At 49.5% G+C, this 19,576-nt stretch overlaps 1 long non-coding RNA gene across 1 annotated transcript; it reads right to left on the reverse strand.

Moving 5' to 3' along the window:
• Positions 1-2,816: 2,816 nt before the first annotated feature.
• On the reverse strand, positions 2,817-18,875 carry LOC118651726. Its single transcript, XR_004966332.1, has 4 exons — positions 18,775-18,875; positions 13,359-13,396; positions 10,787-10,913; positions 2,817-2,955 (listed from the first exon to the last, which is right to left on the reverse strand). It is a non-coding gene; the product is annotated as an uncharacterized LOC118651726 (long non-coding RNA).
• Between the last annotated feature and the right edge of the window lie 701 nt (positions 18,876-19,576).

Consider the following 19,576-nt stretch of genomic DNA (forward strand, 5'->3'; position numbering starts at 1 on the left):
TTTAAAAATATTTTTATGTGACAGGGAAAAAAAGAAAGACTCACAGGTGGAAAGCTGAGTTTTTCCAACCCAGGAGCTACCCCTGATCTATATTGTCCTACTCCCAGGACATATAAAATTATGTGTGCAGCCTGGCCGGAGGGCTCAGTTGGTTGAGCCTCAGTCTGTGTGCAGAAGTGTTGCCGGTTTGATTCCCAGTCAGGACACATATCTGGGTTTCAGGTTCAATCCCTGGTTGAAGGCAACCAATCAATGTTTCTCTCTGACCTCTCTCTCTCTCTCTCTCTCTCTCTCTCTCTCTCTCTCCTCACCCCCCACTCAGGTGAGGATTAAAAAAATAAAAAATGTGTGCCAGAAGATCAACAGAGTGACTGTCCTACTGGCAATGCAATCTGCAAATGTGTTCAGAGCTGGAAACAGGGGGTGAGGGGGAGCGGGGGGGCAGAGGGGGCATGGGAATTGGAAGTTAATGTCATTCAGGAAGAAATTGGAGGGGGAGTTTCTGAGATTAGATTAGGGAAATTTCCATTTTCATCCTTTGACCCTCCAGTTCAGATCAATATAAGAAATGACATGATACTCATTACCTAATGGAGATCAAAGCAAAATATCTACCTTACTAATGGCTGGACAGATGTGCTATAAACCCAAAGGCAGGGCTCCCTGTTAAAGCTGAATGGGAGACCTCGGGACAAAGGCACCTTCTACTCTTGCCCTGTGCCCACCCCCACCTGCCTGAGTCAGAGACTGAACAAGGACAGGGCCAGGGAAGCCACAGGCACGCTGTCACAGGTAAGATCATCTACTCTTCCCCCAGAGGAGAGTAAGCACGGAATGAAAAAGTAAGCTGAAAACTATTCCCTCCAACCCCTGTGGGGAGAGGACATCTAAGAGGAAGATCCCCCAAACAGAGAAGCTTTCTCTTTGCTCAGCACTTTGGATTTCTTTTTTTTTTTTTTTTTTTTTTTTCTATTTTTTTTTTTGTTTTGTTTTTTATTAAATCTTTATTGTTCAGATTATTACATTTGTTCCTCTTTTTTCCCCCCATAACTCCCCTCCTCCCAGTTCCCGCCCCACCCTCCGCCCTCACTCCCCACCCATTGTCCTCATCCATAGGTGCACGATTTTTGTCCAGTCTCTTCCCGCATCTCCCACACCCCTTTCCCCCCCCAAGAATAGTCAGTCCATTCCCTTTCTATGTCCCTGATTCTATTATGATCACCAGATTATTTATTCACTTGATTCTTAGATTCACTTGTTGATAGATGCATGTTTGTTGTTCATAATTTGTATCTTTACCTTTTTCTTCTTCTTCCTCTTCTTAAAGGATACCTTTCAGCATTTCATATAATACTGGTTTGGTGGTGATGAACTCCTTTAGCTTTTTCTTATCCGTGAAGCTCTTTATCTGACCTTCAGTTCTGAATGATAGCTTTGCTGGATAAAGTAATCTTGGTTGTAGGTTCTTGCTATTCATCACTTTGAATATTTCTTGCCATTCCCTTCTGGCCTGCAAAGTTTCTGTTGAGAAATCAGCTGACAGTCGTATGGGTACTCCCTTGTAGGTAACTGAGTTTCTTTCTCTTGCTGCTCTTAAGAGTCTCTCTTTGTCTTTTGCTCTTGGCATTTTAATTATGATGTGTCTTGGTGTGGTCCTCTTTGGATTCCTTTTGTTTGGGGTTCTCCGTGCTTCCTGGAATTGTAAGTCTATTTCTTTCACCAGGTAGGGGAAGTTTTCTGTCATTATTTCTTCAAATAGGTTTTCAATATCTTGCTCTCTCTCATCTTCTGGCACCCCTATAATTCTGATGTTGGTACGTTTGAAGCTGTCCCAGAGGCTCCTTACACTATCTTCGTATTTTCGGATTCTTTTTTCATTTTGCTTTTCCGGTTGGGTGTTTTTAGATTCTTCGCATTTCAAATCTTTGCCTTGATTCTTGCGGTCCTCTGGTCTGCTGTTGGGAGTCTGTATAATATTCGTTATTTCAGTCCGTGTATGTTTAATTTCTAGTTGGTTCTTTATCATAACATCGAGGGTCTCATTAGATTTGTTGAGGATCTCATTAAGTTTATCAGCAGCTTCTAGACAGTTCTTGAGAGACCTTAAAAGTGTGGTTCTGAACTCTATATCCTCCATTGACAGTTTTGTCCTGTTTCTTTGTCTTCGCATTTTTTATGCTTTCTTGGTGCACCCCCTAGTGGTCTTTGTATGCAGTCCTCCTATAGTTAAGCCTTGATTGTTGTAGTTAATACTAGGGGGATTTGACCTCCAGGCCAGCTGGCTGTGAGAATCAGCTGTGTCTGCAGTGGGAAAACTTCTGTCCTCTAGGGAGGTGCTAATCTAGCCTTTGCCTGAGGCTATCTGGCAAATGGCTCTGTGCAGGGCTTGGGCGGGGCGGGTGGGTCACTCGGGCTCGGGATCAACAGGGTGGGCTGGAGAGAGCATTTATGGCGGCTCTCAGTTCCGTCCCTAGGGGCTCTGCCTCACAGAGTCCCAGCAACCGCTGCAAACCTCAGAGAGAAAGCTGCCTTCGAGTTCCGACTGAAGGCAGACAGTCCCGCTTCTCCCGTTTGAGTCTGGGTCCCTAGAGACTTGCCCGGATCTGGAGCTCAGAATCTGAGACTCCCTCCCTCCCGATTGAAAGCACCAACCGCGCCCTCCGCCTCCAGCCCGCTCCGCACGCACTCCGTACCTGAGTATTTCACTTCAGCACTGCGCCTCCTCTGAGTCTGGGTATGATATTCTCTTTCCTCCTAGTTGTAGAATTTCCACTCAGCCAGCCTTCCTGTGGTTCTGGATGATGTCCGTTCCGTCTTTTAGGTGTGTTTTGATTTGGTTGTTCAAGGCAGCAATCTCCGGCGTTAACCTATGCTGCCATCTTGGTTCTCCGCGCTTTGGATTTCAAAGGTTGGCTTCTGATCTGTGACCAACCACAGGTGCAGCTGGAGGGATGGCTGTGAAGAGACCATGTATCAGAGATGTCTCCCACTTTGCAGATATTCAGCCATTTGTGACCTACAAAAGTGGCCATGTCATATGGCCCATTGATTTTTATAGCTCCTACTACGTGGCAGGAGCAAACAAGAAGTATATTTCCAAATAGCAAATGTGCAAATAGGTTTCCAAATGCTTTACACATATTTACTCATTTAATCCTTACAAAAGACCCCAAAAAAATTCAATTCTTATTTTCAGATAAAGAAAATGAAGTAGCAAGTCCTCACCACCAATCTTTGTATATTCTCCTGGAATCAGCGGGGTGATCGGTTTACTGTTGCCCCCCAAGGGCTCTGAATCAGATACAAATAGGATGAAAACTAACTCCAACACTGAAACTCCTAAACACTATTTCTCCTCTCCAATCAGCTCAGTTCAGCTCACCTGCAAGTTACAAAATAAGTACTACCTGGCAGCATAAACTATCAAATCATTCAACACTAGCTGCCCAAAAATGCCCTAAATTTAAACATAAACCCCCTCTTAATGTCAAAAGTAATAAAGATTTCTACCCAGTTTGGCTCAATGGATAGAGCGTCAGCCTTCTGACCAAAGGATCTCAGGTTTAATTCTGGTCAAGAGCACATACCTCTGTTGCAGGCTCCTCACCAGGCCCAGCCCTGGTCAGGGCACGAGCAGGAGGCAATTAATCAATATGTTTCTCTCACATTGATATTTCTCGCTGTCTTTTCATCTCTCTTTCACTCTCTCTAAAAACCAATGGAAAAATATCGGGTCAGGATTAAAAAAAAAAAAAGTAACAAAATTTAAAGACACTTTCTTTTAAATTAGAATGCAAGGAAATAAAAGTCCAAAATTATTCCCTTCCCCAGATATCTAAACTACAGCAAAGGAAATATAGTCAATAGTCTGTCTATATATATAGTAAAAGCCTAAGAGGCCAGCCGACCGATAGCTGTGATGTGCATTGGCCACCAGGGGGCAGATGCTCAACACAGGACCAGAAACCACAGGCATGGAAACATGGAACAAATTGATGAATCTCAGAGGGCAGCGGGGAAGGGAGAGGGCAGGAAGAGGTTAACCAAAGATCTTATATGCATACTAGAGGCCCTGTGCACAGATTCATGCACAGGTGGGGTCCCTCAGCCTGGCCTGCGCCCTCTTGCAATCCGGGACCCCATGGGAAATGTCACACTGCCAGTTTCAGCCCAATCCCCACAGGCCAGGCCGAGGGACCCCACTGTACATAAATCTGTGCACTGGGCCTCTAGTATTGTCATAATTATGTATTGTATTAAATGGGTACTAGACTTATTGGGATGATCACTTTGTAAGTTACATGAATGCCTAATCACTATGTTATACTAGTACACCTGAAACTAATACAATATTCTATGTCAACTATAATTGAAAAAAATAATTGTAATTCTTCCCCAATTTGTTCTTCTGCTCATTCTTTTTTTAAATATATTTTTATTGAATTTTTTACAGAGAGGAAGGGAGAGGGATATAGAGTTAGAAACATCGATCAGCTGCCTCCTGCACACCCCCGACTGGGGATGTACCCGCAACCATGCCCTTGGCCAAAATCGAACCTGGGACCCTTCAGTCCACAGGCCAATGCTCTATCCACTGAGCCAAACCAGTTAGGACAGTTTCTGCTCATGCTTAACCAGGAGGTTTCACTCCCAAAAACCCTAGTGATGTCTATTTGCATGGGCATCGCTCTTCCTAAAGAATATCCATTCCCACAAGGTCAGTTCCCTACTTCTCCCAACTGGCTGCCAGGCCCTGCTGGCCTCCCCACCTGAAAAAACACTGGCCTGTCAGGAGGGGCTGACAGAGTGTTTCTTCTGTTGATCCAGCTGGTTGGTAGAACAAGGTCTGGATGGGAAGGGGAAGGGAAGGTACACACTCTCTCCCTATAACTTCAGCTTCCCAAGTGTGGGAAGGGGTTAGGTCCCTGGGTCCCCATCCTCTCTCTGGCCTGGGGGAGCCGCATCTCCAGATCTCTGAGGTGGGACAGTAGAGGGAGGGACTGTGGGGAGACCGCCAAGCTCCTGAGGATGAGGAGGGTGGAGAGCCAGGAGCATGGGGTGTGTTCGCTGGGGCAGGAGAGAGGCTATGGTGCCTGCAGGCAGGGGACTCACACAGATAACCTCAGAGCCCGGAAGAAAGGGCCCAAGAGTGTGGAACGTGGGGGTTAGGGGTGAGGTTTCCAGCAGATATGCCTTCCATTGGCACAAACAGGTACCACTACGTGACACCTGCCTCAGTGTGGTGTCAGAGGAGGCAGGTGCAGTGTGTGTTGGGCGTTGAGGGGGAGGCCAGCTGGTTCGGGGGTGGGGCAGGGGAGAGGGAGAGGGCAGCAAGCCTGGAGCCTGCTTTTCTCTAATCTTCAGAAATCTGTCTGCCAAGCCTGAAATTTCACCTGCAGTCTAACCTCAACCCCAAAGGCTATATCCTGGTCCTTCTGCTCTGAAAGGTGAGCTGTTCCTCCAGCCCCTCCAAAGTGGACTTAATCCACACTTGAGTAGCTCGTGGGTCCCTCTTTATCAAAGTCAGGGTAACCAGGACACAGAATACCACACCAGCAAAACTTAGAAACACAAACATATTCTCTACTATGTGCCCAGAACCTAGTGCACGGGGTTTTTTTTGTAGGGATTTGGGGAAGAAATAGGGGCAAAAAACCTTTCATGAGGATTTAAGGGGCAGGGAAAAGGTGCGGTGGAGACTGGCACTGAGCCACAGCCACTTCCTGCGCACCTTCTCCACGGAGGTTCTCAGAGCAGTGGTGCTGCTGCTGCCGGGGGGAGTCCATCTCCTCTGTACCTCCGGAGAGTCCCCCTAGTGGGCAGCTGGGGCAGCACAGGGGCTGGAATTGGGCTTGCTTAGCCAGGGCCCAGTGCAGCTGAAACAGAAGACAGAAATGACAAGGCATCTCAATGACAGCCTCCTCCTGACACATGGGGCCTTTGAGCTCAGCCAGAATCAAATTACTACGTTTGATTATGTAAGCCAGCAACGAAACGTGGCAAAACTTGGTGGCATCTGAGAGAATAGGGAAAACCTGGACTGTCTTCTCAGGAGCATTTTCTCAATCCGTTGAGATCTTGCTTCCAGGCATGCCCTCAAAATGTAGGCCCAAATAAACTCATGAAATTCTTCTCTCAGTGTGGGTGTTCTTTCGGCGACATCCCCCATGGAGGGGTTAACTGGGGCATCAAGTTTCCCATTAGAGGTGGGGGCCTGCCTACTGTCTCTTCTCTGGGAGTGGGGCACTGAAGACATTCTGTCATCTTGTGATATTTAAAAATTTAAAGTAATACTCCCAGTCGCCCCAATTTAACTCAGATGTGACTACATCCATTTCTCTGCTGTATGACTTCCCACTAGTGTGTTTCACCTTCTCAGTAACTACATGGAGGGTCCTGACCACAGATTCTCGGCTTGTCCCCTCAGGGTACAGACGATACCTCCCCCACCCCCTCCCCACTCCCAAATGATTGTCCCTTTCAGACTTGCCCAACCCAGTGGTCGGCAAACTCATTAGTCAACAGAGCCAAATATCAACAGGACAATGACTGAAATTTCTTCTGAGAGCCAAATTTTTTAAACTTAAACTATATAGGTAGGGACATTGGTATTAACTTAACTAGGGTACTCCTAAACTGGCCTTTGCTAAAAAACGTCCTCAATCTGATTGAGGTACATTCGCTGAGGTCGACCCCTTCCAACTCCCCCATCCACACTCGTCTTGTATACTTGTTTCGTCTATCTCCTTTCGTTCATCCTCTCTATATGTCCAAACCATCTCGACATACCTAAAAAAATGTTTCATTTTATAATAATAAAGCCACCATCACAAAGTAATTAGAATCCTTAAATTGATGACAAAAATACCTGTAGGATTTGCAGCTGGTTGGAAAAATACAGGTAACTTTATGCTTCGAGTAGGTACTTTTGTCACCCGCGCGAGATTTGCGGACACGACTAGCACTAACCACTGCACATGAGACTGCTGACTGGCTGGCTCACTCAACTCGTGCATGAATCGCGCGCACCTCCCCCGCACTGCGTCTCCCATTGCCAGACCAACCGACACCCCCCACTTCTTCTAAGGCCACTTCTTCAAAATAGACTCGCCCAGGCAGAAAACCGACTTCTGTGCATGGGCCACAAAGTTTCAATCGCACTGTACGTGTGCGCCCGCACGTGGTATTTTGTGGAAGAGCCACACTCAAGGGGCCAAAGAGCCGCATGTAGCTCGCGAGCCCCGGTTTGCCGACCACTGGCCTAACCATACTTGCAGTGTTCACCTCTAATCCTCCTGGCCTCCCTTCAAGCCAAACAAGCCGCTGTCAACACTAGTTCCCTGGTTCCACGCTCCCTCTAGCGGCTTCACTCCGCTTTGCAGCGTTATTAAATCTCTAGACCCCACTCATCCTCCCTGATCCAGAAATGAGTAAATATTCTGTTCTTTTTTAGTTCCATCCTTAAAAGCATGTAGGTATAGAAACGTTTCCTTTCTCTCTTACTACATATCAAGCGTGGCCTCTAAGAACTCAACATTTCTCCCAAGAAATTGTCTTTTCCCCCAGCTCAATCCACAGAACTTCCTTTCTTTTTCATTCTCTCTTCTGCCGACTTTTCTCACTACAAAGCTAAGACTGATTCCCTGAATACATCTGGTTTCTAGAGACAGAGTGTTCCTGGCACTCGCTGTGTTCATGTCTCTTTTACCCTCCAAGTGTGTAATAATTCTACTGAGTGTTTCTCCACCGAGGCATTTCCTCCATATAAGGGGCCCTGGGCCTTTGGATCTGTGGGACATGCCGATCCCCACAGTGGGCATCTGAAATCAGGGCTTAATCAATGTACACCCCGGAGCCAACTTGAGGCTGTGTGGTAGGAAATCATTCTCGAAGCCTGTGCACAGGCCATAAATAGCCTCCCTCCATCGCTCCTTCTGCAGCCCTAACTGCCGTTCAAAGCAAAGGAGACAATCAGGACCCGGGACAGCCAACCTAGCATCGCTTACTAGAGATTAGCACAAGTAATCTGAATCCAAAATTGAGTATTCCTTTGCTCTGCACCCACGTGGAACTGAGGTAATTCCATTCCAGCTTCAACTACACATAGAAAGCTGCAGGTTAGAATTATTTTGCGAGCCTTTGCCTAATTAAATCCATGGTACTGGAGTCCCCACCAGGCCAGTCCTTGATTTTACCATCCAGGTTCCAGGGAAGCCCACCAGCATGTCATCCCTTCACCCCGCTGAATCCTGCCAATGGAGAAGGCACCCCAAACACAGACCAAAAGGAGACCCAAGTATTTGTTTTATTAATGACCAGATAAGTGCCAGACAACCCACAGCACTCTGACCTCACTGGCAAGCCGAACTGGAGAATGCAATCGGGACACGAGTCCAAAGAGAGCCTCCTCTGCTTCCTCCTGGCCTGAGCCGCTAAGCAGAGAGAAACAGCAGACATCCCCAAGGGAGCAGGGGCAGGAAGCCCTGTCCAAGTGTGTGCATTTGTATCAGGAGAGCACAGCATTCAAAGAGACAATGCTAGTCTGTTAAATTCCTGTTAATGCATTAACTCCACTCCTGCTGAAACGTGTCAGATAAATCCTGTCTCTCCAGCTGCCATAGCCGCTCAGCCTGCAGGAGGAAGCAGTCACCGGGAAAAGCGGGTCCTTTCATCTTGTATTTGTTTGCTAATTAGAATTTCTAATTACAGATTACCTCAAATGCACTGGCTTAAAGGAACACAAATGTATTTTTTTAATAATCCTGGAGGTCAGATGTCCAAGACGGGTCTCCCTAGGCTAAAATCAAGGTGTCAGCAAGGCCACAGTCCTCTTGGAGGCTCTACAGAGGATCCATTCCGTGCCCTTTCCAGTGTCTAGAGGCCGCCCGCATTCCCTGGCTCACGGCCCCATCCTCCCATTTTTACAGCTAGCAGCATCAAGCCAAGTTCTTCTCCCTTTGCCATCCATCCTGTTCTCTCTGCTGAATCCCTCCTTCATATTTAAGGACCCTTGGGATTATATTGGATACAGTTGGAAAATCTAAGATAATCTCCCTGTTTGAAAGCCAGTTGATTAGCAGCTATAATTCCATCTGCAGCCTTTGCCAGGTAGTAGAACATATTCACAGGTTCTAGAGATTAGAACATGGACATCTTTAGGGCCCATCATTCTGCTACCACACACCTCCTGCTCCCATGGAATCAGCCACCACCCACCCCCCTCAGTCCTTGGTACCACAGGAATCAGTTGCCAAAGGCCCCAAACTAGGTACTGAGGCCTATACCCTGTCTCGATTGCTCTTAGAGGAAGGTGGGCAACCAAATCCCTCTTGTCACTCCTGTTCTGTCCACCACCACCACCACCCCATCATCACCAGGACCAAGCCAAAGCCTCCAGGACTCTGTTAACCAAACTCCCATCTTGATGCAGCTCTGTCCATCGCCCCCCCCCCCGCCCAACCCAGTCCTCTGCCCAGCCTCATGCTCCCAAGCCCTGTTCTTGTGCCCTCGAGAATTCCCAGTCTGTGTCTTGCTTTGAATGTTCTCTCTATTGCCTATTCCTAAAAGACATTTTAAAATATCCTAAGAATTCCACAGCCTCTATGAGGCTCTCAAATGGAAGCTGCTTTCTTTGCGTAGCTGACTCCCTTTCCTCCTTCAGGTCTCAGCTCAAAGGTCTCTTCCCAGAGAGACCTTCCTGGCCACCCCACCTGCCCTCCCACCAGTTACTTCTGTCACCTCACCCGTTTATTCCCTCATTGCACTCACCATGCTTTGAAATATCTTATTTATACACTTGTTTAGTGGTGTATATACTTTCTGCCTCACAAAATGCAAGCTCTGAGAAACCTGGGAACTTGTTGATCATTATTATTCACCATTTCTCTCTAGTACCTTGAACAGTAATTATTACGGAAACAGTTGGAGGTCAGTGAATAAATCTGAATTCATGAGTAAATTGAATGAATGAATGAATGAATGAATGAATGAATGAATGAATGAATGAAGAGTTGGTGAAATTAGCTACTCCTTTCCCAGGAAGGAGCAGGGAAGGGACAGAGAGAAACCAGAGGGTTTCACACTGACACTCTGGTGAAGAAGGAGCAGAGTCCTCTCCTCTAATGGAAAGGGGCACAGGGAAGGGGTGGCAGATGAGGGTCTCCCTCTCTCAAAGTGGTTGGGAAGAAAAGATTCTGGAAAGGACTGGAAAGTCTTTGCTCACAGTCCCAGTGCTCCCATCCCCAGCCTCTACAGATTTAGTGCCGAGGTGAGGAGAAGACCACACTCCCTGAGAACAAGGTGCAGTATCAGGGGCCCAGACCTTGCAGTGAGGAAGCCTGAGGTGACGTCTTAGGGAAGGGCTTCTCTAACCATGGATGGATAGGAGGACCCCAAAATGGGGACTTTCTTTTATTGGGCGTGAGGGAAGGGTCTTAAAGAAGAATATCCCTCACCAATCCCTAGATTCCTACCCAGGATATGCAGTTATATCACGTGGAGGCAGGAGGAGGGACAGGACAAGCCCCACAGAGCCTCCTCACCCGAGGAGACCAGATGGCTAAAGCCTCGGTGATTAGCCCTAGACCAGAAGAGACGCTGATTCTTTCTACTACCAGTTCCATCTTCCCTGTCCCAGGGGTCCTTCTTCTCCAAGGGAATCGCAAAAGCGTCCATTCATAGACTCTACTGCACAGTTTCAGAGCCATGCAAAGAATCCCAGTGAACTCAGTTAGGAAGGTCCAGCTTTGGGTCCAATGCAGGACCCCCCAGATAGCTTCTTGAGTACCTCCAGTGACAGGATCTCCTTACACACAGTGCCGCCTCTTCCAGGCTTGGGTGGCTCTCATTGGAAGAGTATTCTTCCTCCCAGCAGCCTGTCTCTGTCCCCCTTGCACTTGCGTCACTCATTCAGCCTGATGGAGCAGAACAGATAAGTTGGTGGTTTCCATGTGACAACCTTGGAAACATCTGAAGGCAATTATCATTCTAATAATAAATGGTACCATCTCACGAATGCTTACCAGGCCCTGCACTAAGCGTTTAGGGACACAACATCCCTAGCATGGCGGCATTATTATTCCCATTCTGTAGATTAGGAAACAAGCAGGGGAAGTAAAGCAATCAGCCCAGGCTCACTCGGGTATCGGAAGAATCAGGATTCATTCCAAGGCCAGTCTGACTCCTGGCCCTCACCTCCCCTGTTATGCCAAGATCTCCCCAACCCTGACTGAGTCTTGTTTAATCCTGGCTAAACAACATCAAAGCCTTCAAGCATTTCTTCCCTGAGAAGCACAAGGCTCCCCTCGCCTCACTTTCTCAGAGAACCTCTAAATTCAGTAAAATCCTTGCAGTCATCTAGCCTGAGACCCTCTTCCTGGAAACTGGGAAATTGAAAAGGAAGCTTTGCTTCTGCTAATAGCAGACAATAGTCCTCCCAACGTTCCCCTACTAGGCCCCCAATCTCCCCTAACAACCCACCACTTTCCACTACCCTCCACCTTCCTTGTCATCTGGCAACTCTCTTACCCCCCAGGATTTGTCAATCTACCCTCCCTTAGTCTCATTCCTCTTCTCCCCCAAAATCCTACTCATCCTTAAGAAAACTAACTCCAATTCTCCATCCTCCATGAAGCCTTCTCCAGCTCCTGCTCCATACTCAGTGCTCCCTTATTTTTTTTCTTCAGCTTTAAGATATAATTAGCATATAACATTGTATACGTTTAAGGTGTGCAACATAATGATTGGATATATGTATATATTGCGAAATAATTACCACAATTAGTTTAGTTAGCCTATGCATCACCTCACATAGTTACAAATGTGTGTGTGATGAGAAAATTTAAGATCAACTCTCTTAGAAACTTTCAAATGCACAAATAATATTGTTGACTATAGTCACCATGCTGCACGTTATTATAACTGCAAGTCTGCACCTTTTGAACACCGTCACCCATTCACCCGCCGTCACCCTCCGCCCCTGGCAACCACCCGCCTCCTCTCTGTTTCTAGTACAAAGGGTTCGGTACAAAGCCCGTAGTTCTGCCTCTGCAACAGCTGTTGCTATTTTGCATTCATTGTTTCTGTTCACAGACCTTCCTCCCTGGCTGGGCTTGTCCAGGGCAAAAAGTGTAGCTTTCATTTCCAGGCCCATTACAATGTAGGTGCTTAGTAAATGGCTGTTGCTGTCGATGCAGACTGACTTTTTTGATACTGCGACTGGAAGAACAGTGGCTTGAAAGTCAGAAAGCACGATCAACATTAGGGAGCCAGGAGCTATATCGGGAGAGCTAAGGCCCTCCTCATGGCCCAGCACCTGGACAACACCTGGTGTCTGGGAGTTGAATAAAATAATCTAGTTCCAATGAGTTCAAGGAAGGAAAGAGTTTGAAGCAGGATCTGCTGCCCTCTGGTGGCCATTAGAGAAGTCGACCATATGGATTTAGATGCCCCTCTCCTGGCACATTAACTGTCCCAGATTCTTACATAGCAGAATCCTAAAATTAGATTTAAACTACGCACCAAGGCAAAATCAATGAAATTTCAAAGTAAGGTGCCAAATCATCCTCTGAAGAATTTCAAAGAAAATATTAAGAATTAGTTCCTGACCCCCTCAGCCTGGTTGAAGATATAAAATGGCATCATAGTGTGGAATGAAGAGAAGATTTTGTGAGGAGGAAATGCATGGACAAAGCTGTGTAGTGAGCCCCATCCCCTCTATAGCAAACCTTCTGGATGCTTGGCCCCGAGAGCTGAATATGTAATCCTTAGAGCTAGTGGCAGAGTGTCCTGGAGCCTGGCAGAGCTAGTGGAGCCTGGGTGCCACCCATATATTTAGACAGAGAGAGAAGGGCCAAGGAAGGGCTGTGTGGGCAGGCCGGCAGAGCCAGTGGTCTGGAATGCCCTGGGCTGCCAAAGCTTGCCTGGCAACTGAAGAACTGGCTGTTTTGGGGAGAGAAGCAGGTGTATCCCCATGCATCTATCTTGGGTGCTGTCCAATAGGGCTACCTCAAGGGACTAAGGGATCCCAGCAGCTTAGGGAGGAGGCTCAAGTTTCTGGGATAAAATAAATGCAGGTGAATGGGACTCTGAGAGGCCAGGAAAGTGCCCTTGAGAATAGTCACCAGAGGACATCAGAGAGGAAGGGACGAGGACACAACCAGCTGATGGAGCAGGAGGCTGAGTCACAGCTGATGTAAAAACTCGCCTACCCCTTCCTATCTGCTCTGCACCACCCAACCTCCTCACCAACACACCTCACCCAGAAGCAGCATCTAAAGAGAGTGAGAGTGGGTGAAGGGCAGGGCTAGGGAGAGGGAGGAAGGAGATCGTGACAGATAGAACAGAAGCCAGCCACTCACCCCTTTCCACAGCTCCAGCTGCAGCAGGAACCCATAAGCTGCAAAGAGTGACATTAAATAGTTAAGGTTTTGATTCATATATTGGCCTGGTCATTCTAATTTCTGAATTGAGCTGGTCTCACCTGAGAGTGAGCAGAATAGTTAAAGGTTTTCCTGAATTTTCACCCAGAAGCAAGGGAAATAATTACTTCTGCCCACTGACCCCATAAAGGATAAAGGATCATCTCATGACACCATACTCATCATGTAATCCAAATGCAACTTTATTTTTTTCATTATATGGCAAGTCATGGTTGTCATATAGCATGTAATATATATTATACAATATATAACATATATGATAACTAGAGGCCCGGTGCACAAAATTCATGCACTGGGGGGGGGGCGTCCCCCAGCCTGGCCTGTGCCCTCTCACAGTGCAGGAGCACCACGATCAATCGCCCCAAAGAGGTAGGCCCTGCCCACCCATCCAGGGCTCCTCGATGGATTGCCCCAAAGAGGTAGGCGGGAGCCGGGGGTCCCACCTCCACACCACGTGGGGCCGCGGGACCCCCCCAGGCCTCACTGGACAGCAAGCCACCGGGCCCCACCTCCCACGCATGCAGCATCAAGTCCCTGTCCACCCTCGCCGCCTGCTGCACACACAGCCTCCTGGTGATGGATTGTGGGATTGTGACCGCATGAGGGCATCAAAGGCGTGAGGGGTGACAACCACCTAGGCTATTATTAGTATAGATATGTATGATCCTTACTAATAAAAGGCTAAGTAGTCATCACGCCCTCACGTGTGATGCCCTCACGCTATCACAAGATGGCTGCGCACAGCAGGTGCGTGCAGGTGGGCGGGGCTGGAGCCTGTCTGGGAGTCCAGTCTCCTCCCAGCTCCACGCATGGCCAGGCCTGGGGGTCCCGTGGCTCCATGTGGTGCAAAGGAGGCAGGTCCGGCAGGTCCCCGTGTGGCATGGAGGCCTGGGGGTCCATAGCTCAGGCCTACCTCTTTGGGGCAATCCATGGAGGAGCCCTGGATGGGTGGGTGGGGCCTACCTCTTTGGGGTGATCGATCGCGGGGCTCCCGCACTGTGACAGGGCACAGGCCAGGCTGGGGGACCCGCACCCCCACACCCGTGCATGAATTTCATGCACTCGGCCACTAGTATATAATATAATGCAGGTTATACTTTCCCCTCCAACCGGTCTAAATTACAGGGACCTGGATTTTCCCTTCCAAGTTCCCTCAGCCTTCTTTTCTCCAATCAAGAACACCCAACTCCTGTTACTTCATCTCTTTGTCATCAGTAGCCTCCTTTTATAGGCCTCTTGAGACCCACTCCAACCACTCCCAGGGGTCCTGAGCACTTCCTCCAGTTTTGGGGAGGGGGAGACACAGGCCTCTGGCCTCCAGTGCTAGCCTCAGCTTCCAACAGTCCTCACGGCCCCTTGGGCACTCTCACCACCTGTAGCGGGTTCAGTGGGCTCTCCAAGAAATTCATGTCCACCCAGGACCTCAAAACATGGCCTTATTTGGAAAGAGGGTCTTTGACAATGTAATTAATTAAGGATCTTGAGCTGAAATTATCCTGGACTTAGGGTGGGCCCTAAATCCCATGACTGATGTCTTCACAAGAAGAGGAGAGGACACACAGGGGAAGAAGGCCAGGTGGAGACAGAAGCAGAGATTGGAGTTTTGCTGCCACAAACCGAAGAACACCTGGGGCCCCCAGGGGCTGAGAGAGGCAAGGAAGAGTTCTTCCCTGGAGCCTTCAGAGGGAGCGCAGCCCTGCTGACACCTTAATTGCAGGCTCCTAGCCTCCAGAACTGCGAGAGAATAAATCCTGTTGTTTTAAACCACCCAGTTCATGATACTTTGTTATAGCAGCCCTGGGAAACTAGTACAGCATCTCACCCCGGTCCTTCCAGCCCCAGCAGCAATCAATGGCGGATCCCTGGCAGGAGGAATGCTACGGCTTGGGCTGGGGCCCAGTAGCCTCTGCCAAGCCTAGGAGGAGTGGGGGAGGAGATGGGCTGTAACTTTCAAATGACCCCCTCTCCACCCACACTCCCCTGCTGAGCAGCCTGGGGAGAAAACCTGGCATCAGCTCCCCCAGCCGCCTACCATCGATAGCACGTCCTGCACCCAGGGGGCCCTGCCCTCCAACTCCCTATGGCCTACCCTCGTCCTGTCCTGTGGCTGGGGAATTTTCCATCCCACCCCCAAGTCAAAGTCATTAGATTTAATCATTAACAGGGCGGGTGTTAATTAGCAGGGCAGGGTGATCATCCATGCTGCTGAGGACACAGCTGGACATCAAGAACAGCTGCTCAAACAAGGGTGGGAGGAGCTGAATCTGGCTGGAAAGAGGCAGGAGTGTCTGCCCCCAACTCTGGAAGCTTGGAAATCCCCATTTCTTCATCCCGGATTGTTCCAGAGTCAAAAGAAACATTTGCTAAGATGAATTCCTCCCTATTCGTGTCTATTTCTCGAGTGTTTAATGGGTGCCAGGCACTGAGCTAGGTTCTTTATGGACATTCCCTCCTTCCACCCCTCACTACAGTAACAGACAGGCCTGTTATTTACAAGTGAGGAAACTGAGGCTCAGAGGGGTTAAGTGACTTGCCCAAGATCACAGAGCTACTAAGTGGCAGAGCTGGGATTTGAACCCAAGCAGACTGTTCCAGAGCCTAGGGCACCACGCTGGAAGGAGCTGGCGGGCGAGGGAGTTTGCATCCGAGCAGTCAGAGGTCATGCTGACCTTCCCCCTTCCTTGATGTGCCTCATTCTTATACTTCCACTTTTTAAATAATTTATAATGGCTTAGTCATCAATTATAATTACTTAGTCATCCTGTTCCACACTGACCCCTGCTAGTCTGTCAGATGCTAGTGGACAGAGACTGTGCCTGTTTTGTGCTCCACTGATCCCCGGTGCTTAGCATAACGCCTGGCGCATGTGACTACCCAATAAGCACTGGTTGGAAGAATAAATTCAACCTCTTAGGAAGCTCGGGGTGGAAGGGACTAGCTAGAGGCCAGCTGGGGAGTGGTCTGCTAGAGTGGTGATGGTCGTAGGGTTAAAAATGCATCTCAAGAGGTCCTCTGGTCCATGCCCCTGCTTCAGTTCAGCCACTGCCCTGCCATAGCCACCAAATCTGGTGGGAAAGTGTTAACATGGGTTCTAGTCCTTGGGAGAGCTGCTTTCTCCCTCTTGGCCTCAGTTTCCCCTCTCAAGCTGGAGAAATTGGATTGGTTGATTTTTAAGTCTTTTCCACCTCTACCAGTTTGTGGTTCAAAAAGAGGCAAAGCACTTTGGAGATGAGCATCTCCTCTGTTTGAATCACCAGCGCTGGACCCATTCCCAAGAGTGCCAGCTGCAGGAGGGTGCACACCCAAGCCTGGCAGGATTCGACGATGGGCTTCTTATCAGGCAAACCAGGACTTTCTAGGACAGTCAGAGGAGGCTGGGCCTTCCAAGCCAGCCCCTGAGAGGCCACTCATCTAGGCTAATGGTGCTGCTGGGGCCCACAAGAAGCTCTGGACACTTTGGCACAGAGGCCTTCTAGGTGGGCCTTGGGGTCCCCGGGGACACGGAGCATCCCTTCAGGGTGCCCACACCCCTGCCTCAGATCAGGTTCCGCTCCCACCTGGCCTCCTGCCTTCACGACATGGCCCCGAAAGACTCTCACTCATTTCCAGAAGAGCCAAGCCACCCAAAGGACAGACATGCGCTCCCCATGAGGACTCACAGCATATGCCACAGGCTCTGAGATGATTCCAAGAGTTTCCAGAAATGCTGGAGAAACAGCAGCAAATTGGCAGGAGCATATGGTCCCCAGGGGGACCGCTTGGACGGGCTCCTGCTCCTTTGGGTGGATGAAACCCGTCAGTAGCCTCCCCTCGTCGGAGCTGTGCAGGTGGAAAGTGTGTGCATCTTGTATTCAACATGCAGGAGTGCACCCCTGCCCCTGAGCCAGGCAGGCAGAAATGCAAAGGTGGAGGTGAGGGCCCAGACTCCTGGGGTCTCATCCTGGCTCTGAGACTTCCTACCTATGAGACTGGAGCTCCCCACTCAGAATGCAAATTATTAGAACAGGAAGAAACCCGTGCAGTCCTCTGGCTCCCACTTTTTACAAGAGAGGAAACGGAGACCTGTGTGTGTGTGTGTGTGTGTGTGTGTGTGTGTGTGTGTGTGTGTTGGGGGTGGGAGGGAGTGACCACCCCAGAGTGGCCGGACAGTTGGTAGCAGAGGGAGAAATTGAACTCTGACCTCCCAAATACCAATCCAGGCGGCCCATCCAGTATGACCTTTCTCCAGTACTCTGCCCTTGAAAAGCAAAATAAAGATCATACTACCTGCCCTCCCTCCTGGTGGGTTGTGAGGATTAGTGATAATGCATGAGAAGGCTGCGGGGGTGGGGAGGATAGATAAATAAAAGCAGAAAGTGCTGAGAGCAACAGGAGCAGCCTATTAACCCAGGGTCCAGCTCCGAGGGTAGGGGCAGGTGGGAGCTGTTAAATGATTGCACCATTGAGTCACATCCCTGTAACCTTGAATATTTCATGGATCCAGAAGTGTACCATACAGAACAGCTACTGCTCCCCCGGCAGGGGCTGTGGCTGCAGCAGGGACATGAACGCTTGCACACGCAAGCACACCTTGCACAGGCCCGTGCAAGCTGCGGGAAGGGGTTGGGAAAGGCGGGCTCCAACTCTTACTCATTCCAGGAAGGGCTCCAGGAGCAGGCATGGTGTGCTCTGCAACTCCCCGCCCTGTGGGAGAGCAACCCACACCTTTTCCACCCACAAGCCCAACAGACACTCACTCAGCTCTTAGCATAAAAAAGTCAAAACGACATACTCACACCTTCACAGACAGACCCATGGCAGCTCATGTGGAGACTCCAGCACCAAAGGTTGCAAGCCAGTCACATGCCATCTCCCCGCTACCCATAAACGTTTTACCACCCACCCCCAGCCTCCTCCAGAAGCCAGTACCAAGAGCTGTCTCTCCTCCCTCTCCCTGCTCTCTCCTCCTCCGCTTCCACCCCAGCACCAGCTGCTCCGGGGACCCCTCTTTCCACGCAGTCCTCCATCAGCCATCTCTCCAAAGCCTGAGCTCTCTGGGCCCCTCTCCTGACCTACAGCTTTTGGAGAAGAGAGCTTAAGACTCTGGAGCTTGAGAAAGCAACATGAAGAATGTTATGAGACTTTGGGAGGAATTTCCATGGCCAGGCCGAATGTGAGAGGAAGAAGGGACTCTGAAAGAGGCCTAGGCAAACTGGATGACTGGGGTGGGAGTGGAAGGTCTTATGAGAGCCTGGCAAGGTCTCTCTCCTAACTCCGCTACCCTTCTAAGAGATAACAAGACAAGAAAAACAGCAGCTATTAATTTGTTGAGGGCTCCATGTGCCAGATACCTTACCTCATAGGATACTCAACCCTAACAGGTAGGGACTCTTCTGCCCATTGCACAAATGAGGAAATCGAGGCCCCAGAGATAAGGGTGTGGGAATTCAAGTTCCAGGATCCTGATGGAAGGGGTAGGGAATAGACCAGTTATTTATTAAAGGACTAGAGGCCTGGTGCATGAAAATTCGTGCACTCAGCAGTGATGGAGGGGTGGTCCCTCAGCCCGGTCTGTGCCCTCTTGCCGTCCAGGAGTACTCAGGGGATGTCTGACTGATGGCTTAGGCCCCCTCCCTGTGGGGAACTGGCCTAAGCTGCAGTCTGGTCTCCTTCTGTGGTAGGCTACCAGTGGGTGATCTGGGGACAGCACCGGCCAGCCCCAGCCCCCATTGCCCCTCCGCCGCTGCTGGTCACCACCACATCCCCCCCCCCCCCGCCATCCCCTCCCTCTGCCCACTGGCACTGCCTGCTCACCGGCCCTGCCCCCCCACAGACAGGATGTTCCACCGTTTGGTTGATTTGCATATTACACTTTTATTATATAGGATACTTTGGACCCTGCTCTGTGCATGTGTGCTTAGGAGGTGCGTGAGTGCAAAGGAGGTCAGAGCGAGCACCTGTATCTCCCATTCCATCTTTCTCTTGGCTTCTTGCCTCACACCCCCTCCCTCTGCTGTCACTTCTAGGGAGTGGGTAGCAATTGACCAGAAGAGGGGCTGAGGACTCCAATCAGCAGTTTCCCAGGCCGGCCCTGCTACATCAAAGGGAGAGCAAGGGAGCTGGGTGTAGGGGGTCCTGGAGTCCAAACGACTGCAAAA

This window comes from Myotis myotis, unplaced genomic scaffold, assembly GCF_014108235.1.
Source record: "Myotis myotis isolate mMyoMyo1 unplaced genomic scaffold, mMyoMyo1.p scaffold_m19_p_3, whole genome shotgun sequence".
Lineage (NCBI taxonomy): Eukaryota > Metazoa > Chordata > Mammalia > Chiroptera > Vespertilionidae > Myotis > Myotis myotis.